At 37.3% G+C, this 7,621-nt stretch overlaps 1 non-coding gene across 1 annotated transcript; it reads right to left on the bottom strand.

Annotated features, from left to right (window-relative positions):
- Positions 1 to 2,720: 2,720 nt before the first annotated feature.
- Positions 2,721 to 2,826, bottom strand: LOC118487774. The gene has a single exon (XR_004882717.1). It is a non-coding gene; the product is annotated as a small nucleolar RNA R71 (small nucleolar RNA).
- Positions 2,827 to 7,621: the final 4,795 nt, after the last annotated feature.

Below are 7,621 nucleotides of genomic sequence, written 5' to 3'. Positions count from 1 at the left end.
ATCTAATCGACAATATAACATAAATCATACCACCTATTGTGTCGAGTCTTGCACGTGGAGTGAAGAGTCGTTGTGGATCGTTGAGCACTGTACAGGTTATAGTCTGGTTTTATCAAAAAGCTTTTTGACGGGTGGTCCATAGGACAACCCTTAAGGCCTTTAAATAGACTAAAATACCATACTTTATCCGGTTAATAGCTTGAATTTGGTAATCACAAGATGTTTGATGTTACAGGTGTTAAAGAGCTTAAAATGCGGGTTTTATGGAGCTTGGATGGATGCTAGAAGTTGGCGGTGTTGGGATTGAAGAAATGGTGAATTAAATGAAGGAAACAAGGAAAAACTAACACTCAGCGCCGTAACCTACGGCACTTGGCCGTAGGTTACGGCCCCAACCTTTGCAAAAAGCCTTCGCCGTAAGACAAAAGCCACCTGCCGTAAGGAGCTGCCCATCGTAACCTACGGCCCTCTACCGTAGGTTACGCCACCGACTGATCCAATTTTGTAACTTATGCATTAAATTGTCATTTCATGGGTTTTTATGGTGGCTCATCATATGTTTTCGGTTACCATTGGCTTGTGAACGAATTTGGAGCAATCTTGGAGACTTGTAAGCTTGGAGAACATATCTTTTCATCTAGTTTTTGTTGCTTTTGATCTTGATGAACATTGAAACTCTTGTGATCATGTTTGTTCAAGCCATGAGTGGCTAAACATTTTGTGACTATCTTTGGTGGAAGGTTTGCAAGACATTTATGTTTATTTTCGTATTTCTAGAATAACAATCTTCTCTTTATTGAATTGCTTGTTATGGTGTGTGATTACTTGTTAGTAAATTATTAATCCTTGTGCTAAATCAATTAGAAACCATACGTTCTTGGTGCCGTTGGCAATCGAGATATCATGGGTATAGTTAGGCTTGGGTAAGGGTTGATTGATCATCGGGTAACAACCTCACGTTCTAGGAATCTGAGTACTTAGTTCCCTTTTATCACTGCAACTAATCACACATGAACTATGTCTATGTAGTTCTTTCTATGGGAATGTTAGTATAAGTGTCAAAGCAAACCAGAAACCAAAGGTGGTCATTATTCTCCAATTTGTTTACAACCAAACTTTTCTCTTGCAATTTATTTAGTTAAAGTTAGTCCTAAAACCATTTCACTCAAATCAATTATTGAACTTTATTTTCTTGCAATTAGTCTAATTTAGTTAATCTAGATAAATTCTCAAATAGCACATATTCCACAAACTCCCTGTGTTCGATACCCACTTACCGCTATCTACTTAGTAGTAATTGGATTAAATTTGATTGTGACCACGACATCACGTCAAATTTTGGCGCCGTTGTCGGGGAGTAGTGCGCAACGTGTGTTATTTTTGTTCTTTTTAAGTTTGTTATTTTTCTGGTTTACGCTGGATGTGTTAGTGTGCAGGTATTTAAAGGTGCATGCGTACTAGAAGCTCTCACAAGCTTTCACCATTGGCGTATGATCCGAACATTGAGCGAACGTTAAGAGGAAACAGAATTTTGCTAAGGGAAAACAAGTTAAGCGGTTCACCAACAACACCAACTACACCTATTACACCACTGAGATACATGGATCGGGATCCACCACCACCACCCACTACGGGAGAACCTGCTCCACCGTTTATACCAACATCCACTCAACCGTCACCAAATACCACCATTCCAACTACTACCATCGAACCTACCATACTTCAAAATGTCACACCAACTAATACCACACAACCTATTACCACTCAAGAAGAACCAACCATTACTTTTAACCCTGCTACTACTATTCCACCATTATCCCATTTCTTCCCGGGTGCGGGTCCATCATATTCAAACTATACCTTAGCACCAAACTCGACCATTATCCATGCTTCATCATTTCGACCATTAAACCAGTCGGGTTTTCAGTACTCGACTCTTCCACTTGGGCAATCTTCGGGAATTCAAGGAGATGGTTATGATGAGGGATATGAGGAATTTGAGGGTTTTGATGAAGATGGTTATGCTTATGGAGGTGATGGGGATCAAGGAGAGTTCAGTTACGTGCAAGATCAATTTCAAGGAATGCCAAGTGTTGGTGGAGTGCCACAACAACAACTTATACCACAACACATTAGGCCAAGGCCACAAGGGCCACAAATGCAACGTCCCATACCATTGCAACAAGTTCGTCCACCGAATGTTCAACAACAATTCCAAAGGCCAATTCAAAACCCACTGATGCCACAACAACAATTTCAACAACCAATGGCACCACAAGGGCATATACCAAGACCAATGGGTCCTATGTGCCTAAGGGGTCGGTTGGGTGTACCAAGAAGGCATCTTAGAGAACATGTGAGGGGTATTGAAGCGCATTTTAGGCCGGTGATTACTCATAATCCTTCACCGGTGGTTATTCCTCACAACAACCAAGGAAGAACTTTTGAAGTAAGAACAAATTCCTTGCAAAGTTTGCCGAAATATAAAGGTCTAGCAACGGAGGAGCCTTATTTCCATTTGGAGGCCTATGACTCGATTTGCAATACTATTGGGAGTCAAGGTTTTTCGGCCGATGATGTCAAGTTGGTTTTATTTCAATTTTCTTTGGAGGATAAGGCAAAGAAGTGGTTTTACACTTTGCCTTCAGCATCTATTTACACTTGGGCGGAAATGCAACAAATTTTCTTAGACGAATTTTATACCGCCCAAAAGACCAATGATGCTAGGAAGGGGTTGAGGAGTTTCCAACAACAACAAGGAGAAATGTTTCATGAAGCCTTTGAGCGCTTTAATATGATGATCAAAAATTGCCCGCATCATGGAATTGAACTTTGGGAGTTGATGAATGCTTTCCATGAGGGGTTGTGTGCCGAAGATGCGCGTGATTTAATGTCCATCACAAATGGGACTTTTGGCACAAACTATGAGCATGACGATTGGGAGTTCTTGGAGCAAATGGCCATTACATCAAAGAGAAAAGCTCAAGCATCAAGGAGAGCACGACCGGCCATTACCCGACATTTAGACACGCAATTTACTACTTATGTCATTTCAGCTTTAATATCCAAAACTGGGCTGTTTTCGGGCATTTTAATAAAATAGTTATCTTACTCCAAAAATTCCCAACTTTTTACAGAAGGTGCTAAACTATCCAAATGTTACTGTGTAAAAATCTCGGGATCCGATTCATTACCAACATTTTATAAAAAATCATTTACCGGACTGCAATCAGATTCATTACTTTCTGACTGCAGTCCACGGAATAATTTATTAAAAAATCGTAAGTCCGATTTACGAAATTCCAGTGGGAGAATTACAACGACATCAGTGTCCATCAAGAATACAAATTTCATGACCTGGTTCTTCACAGAATTCAAGTTATGGCGAAAAACATAACACATATTTTCTGCAGTAAAAATGCAGCTTAAGCTGCTGTCCAAAAATAGACCTTTAAAAATAGTAAACGAAGTCCAAAAATTATGATTCCAGTGCCATTAGAACCGTATTTCGAAATAGTACGTTATAGACTCAAGAAAATCAGTTTTTCGTTAAATATTGACCTGTTTACAGCCAACTGAAGTTGGCTGTAAAAGCTTGGACAAAAGCTGTTTTCAGCTTTTAGCTTTCTAACTCGTGTTCGATTGATTCCGTTAACATGTTTAGTGATCACAACGACATCAAACATCAATATTAACCAGCAAATCATCAGGTAATCAACAAGAATCAAAACAACTTCATATTAACATCACTTCATCATATTTGAATAATGTTTCATCATTAAGTTAGCTCTATGTTCAAGACTTTTGCATATGATCTTCTAGTGTTCTTAAGTTTTCATAATAACTATTAACCACTTAAATAACATGAAAAATGCACGGATCTAAGTTCTTACCACTAGTTCAAGACTAGGGAAGTTCAAGTGAAGAAATGTGGTGGATAAAAGGAGATGAGAGTGGTCCTTCAACTTCCGAACACACCGAGCTTCGTTGTATGATCTCTAACACCCTTGGATACTCTTAGAATGGTTGAAAAGGATCAAGTGATGTTGGTGGTGGTGGCCTTGATCTCGGCCGAGACTAGAGGAAGAGGGAGAGAGAGTTGTTTGAGTGAGATGTGTGTTGTGAAGTGAAGAGTCTTGGTCTTGTGGGTTCATATATAATCCCCCATCATCTAATATCCATTAGAATAAATGTCCCCCTAAGTACATGGCAATCTCATTAAACAATTAGAAGAAAATCATGCGGGATTTCCCATGTTTCATAACCTGTTTGGGGGGGGGGGTTGGTTTAGTTGGGATGCAACTAGATAGTTAGTGGTCTTGGTTGGAATTCAAGAGTTTAGTTGGTGTTTATGTGTGTGGTGTAATATATAGTGTGTTAGGGTGTTCGGGGACCCTAACTAGCTTAGAAAAATAAAAACAATGCTTTTAGCATTATTTTGGTGTTTCGGGTAATGTCCGGTTGTTCGGTTCGGTGTTGTTCCCTTAAAGTGCTTAACTAATCCGTAACGTGTCCTATATATATATATATATATATATATATATATATATATATATATATATATATATATATATATATGTAACATTTTTAATTTTCAACACTCAGGAAAGCATAACGGACTATTTAGTAACTTTTCTGTACACTACTAGTATGTTAACAAGCACGTGTAAGTATAACACAGAAATCAGAAAGCAGTTAAGTGACTTAGCACAGTCATCAAGCACTTTAATTATCATTAATAAATTGTACGGGTACATGGAATTATGAGGGTTGTCACAATTGTGACCATATAATGTTGTAGTATAACCCTCTGAGGTTATATTACATGGTCACTTAGTAATCTGAATTATATGCATGTTTCTGTTATTATGCTTATTGCTGACTAATATGCCCTTATAGTTTAAAAATGAGATTTTCAAATAAATGAACATGAAAATGAATTAGGTACTGATTAGTAAGCAAATTTAAAATGTTTTGACACTTACATTCTGGTCTTAAACTGATGTTATGCAATTTATCGAAATAATGCTTTTATAAGGACCAAAGTGCCCTTTAGCATGTAAAACAAGTTTAAACATAAATTTTGGCACAAAACTCTTTACCTACTGTTATGATATCATTTTTAGGAATTATTGGAGTGTTGGGTCAGATTATATACTGAACTTAACATTGAGTTCTTGTACAAAGCCTATAATTGACGATAATACCCTTTTTGCAAATAAAATGAGTTTTACATATAATCAACATGCAAAACCTTTTGCTACTGATGTGTTATGAAAAATAAAATATTTTGACTATTCAAGGCTGGTCAAAATCTCAGAACCACTTAAACTTCGGAATTATCGTCAAATATCGAATTTTACGCTAATTAGGTGCATAGTATGGTTTAAAATCATATTTAGCACCCAAGACTTGTTACCTACTGATTTTATAAATAATTTTAAATATTTTTATAGTAGGTACAAGTCATGAACTCAGAATTCCAATTATGTCCTTAAAAGCATATGTGAAATGACCAAAATGCCTTTTCGGGGCATAGTTTGGCCATAAATGGTAAACCACACATATGTATGATATCCTACTGTTATAACATCATAAAATAAATATTTTTACAGAATGTTTTTACTAGAACTTCAGTTTACTTTTAAACCCCTTTTATAAATCTTAAAATGACCAAAATGCCCTTATGGGGCCTAATTCGGTTATAAAATCTTTTTGGGCATACATGTTGATATCCTACTGATATCATAACATATTTTAAGCATAATAACATATGGGACTTGTATATGACTCATTCGGTTACCCGATATGCTTATACGCGTTCGGTTCGGTTTATGTAACTAGTTTGCATAAATTAACCGAAACGGGTTTAACCTTATCATCTAAACTTCAAAATCCAGAATGTATTTAGTTTACCCATATTATGCAAGTATTCATACTTGTTGGGTCTAAATTATATTCCATTCCGGTCTCCGCTTAATTTAGCGTTTTGAACCGTAAAGTATCCTTAAAACTAACCGGTCTAAGTCTTTGACTTAAATAAGACCCGTTAGTATCCTAATAGGTTAATAAAACCTTCCTTACAGATTAAGTAGCCTTAGTAGAAGATACTTGCATAAAGTCTTAAAAATATACGGTTGAGTAGAACTCCATGCATAATTAACTCAGGTAAATACTTTTAACTTATTTTCCCTTATACGGGCTTGGGATGCGGTAAATTATTACCGCTTGGTCGGGTGTGAGATCATTTAATCGGATTGTGATTTAATAAATCTGCATAACCCGTTTTAATCTGTTTTGTTTGATAACATAAACTATGGGGGTTAACGACCGTGTCCTGGATATCCTCGGCTCATTTAAGTTATTAATGGCCATGACCTATGCACGGGGTGTAGACATAAACCCGACAGATGCAAATGCTAAATAATAAATTACCCACAAGTTGGGGATAACTCCTTTGTGGGTTTTATAAGTGTTGAGTCGGTTAATCATGACCGGCTTCCAAACTGGCCTCAAATTTATGACAAACATGTAAATCTGTATACAAGATTTTAAATGAAATTGTCCCAAGTTATAAAAGAATCTTTGTGCCTTGTGCACTTAAACCAATTTTGATAAATGTTTTCAAATGAGTCAGTTAATTGTATTTACTAGTGAAAACTGAAGTATTTTCCAAAGACTAAGTGACAGGTACCTCACGAACCAGGCAGGAGCTACTTGGCATTAAATAAGAGGATCTTGCAAATCCCTAGATGCCTGAAGTCTGTCAAACTCTATTTTATGTATTTGTTTAATGGTCCGCCTGTGGATCTCTATTACAATCTGCCTGTATATTCTTTCATTTGAACACTTGACATTTTGGGTTGTAATAGTATTTAATCTTCCAAGTCTTCCGATGTGCTATAATTGTGTTTAATTGTCTATGATGATATCAACTACGTCACGATACACCGGAATATGTGGAAATATCAGGGTGTGACAAACCTTCCCCTTTCCAAACCAAACTCAGTCCTCTCATTAGCAAGCTTGTTCTGAAAATCAGACAAATCTTGGGAATGACGTTTGATTTTTTCATCTCTTCATCTACCTTAGTACGAGAAATGACAAGCTGATGAATAAGATCCTTTTCCCTAGCCTTCAAGGCAACAACCTCTTGCCTTGATGTTTCAAGATCTGCTTCATTCTTCTGCTGCGACGCCTTAACATCCCTAGATTCATGCAATAACTCATTCCAACACTGAATTCCCTCAGGAATAACCATGACCGAACATGCAACATTCATGAGGATCTTCCGCATTACCTCTTCATCAACAGCCTTCTCTAAGGATTGCTTCTTGGTCGGGTTGGCAAGGTTCATAAGAATATCTTGATAGTCAGCACCATCACGGGTAGTATCAGTGGTAAGAACCCTCCACTTTGGAACATATATATCCGACTCAACATCAGAAGCCTTAGTTGCAACATGCTTCTCCATCAACGACTTCCCCTTATCAACTAACCTTGCAGCTTCCTGCTACACCGACTTAAAACCCAATCCTCAGTACTCTTCTCTAAACGCTCCTTAAATTGAGAAGCTCCAGTCACAACACTCTTTCCTTATACCTTCTCAGACTTAGATCCA

This window comes from Helianthus annuus, chromosome 15 (genome assembly GCF_002127325.2).
Source record: "Helianthus annuus cultivar XRQ/B chromosome 15, HanXRQr2.0-SUNRISE, whole genome shotgun sequence".
Taxonomy (NCBI): Eukaryota; Viridiplantae; Streptophyta; class Magnoliopsida; order Asterales; family Asteraceae; genus Helianthus; species Helianthus annuus.
The sequence above is the reverse complement of the archived record's forward strand: the minus strand, read 5'-3'. Positions and strand labels throughout refer to the sequence as shown.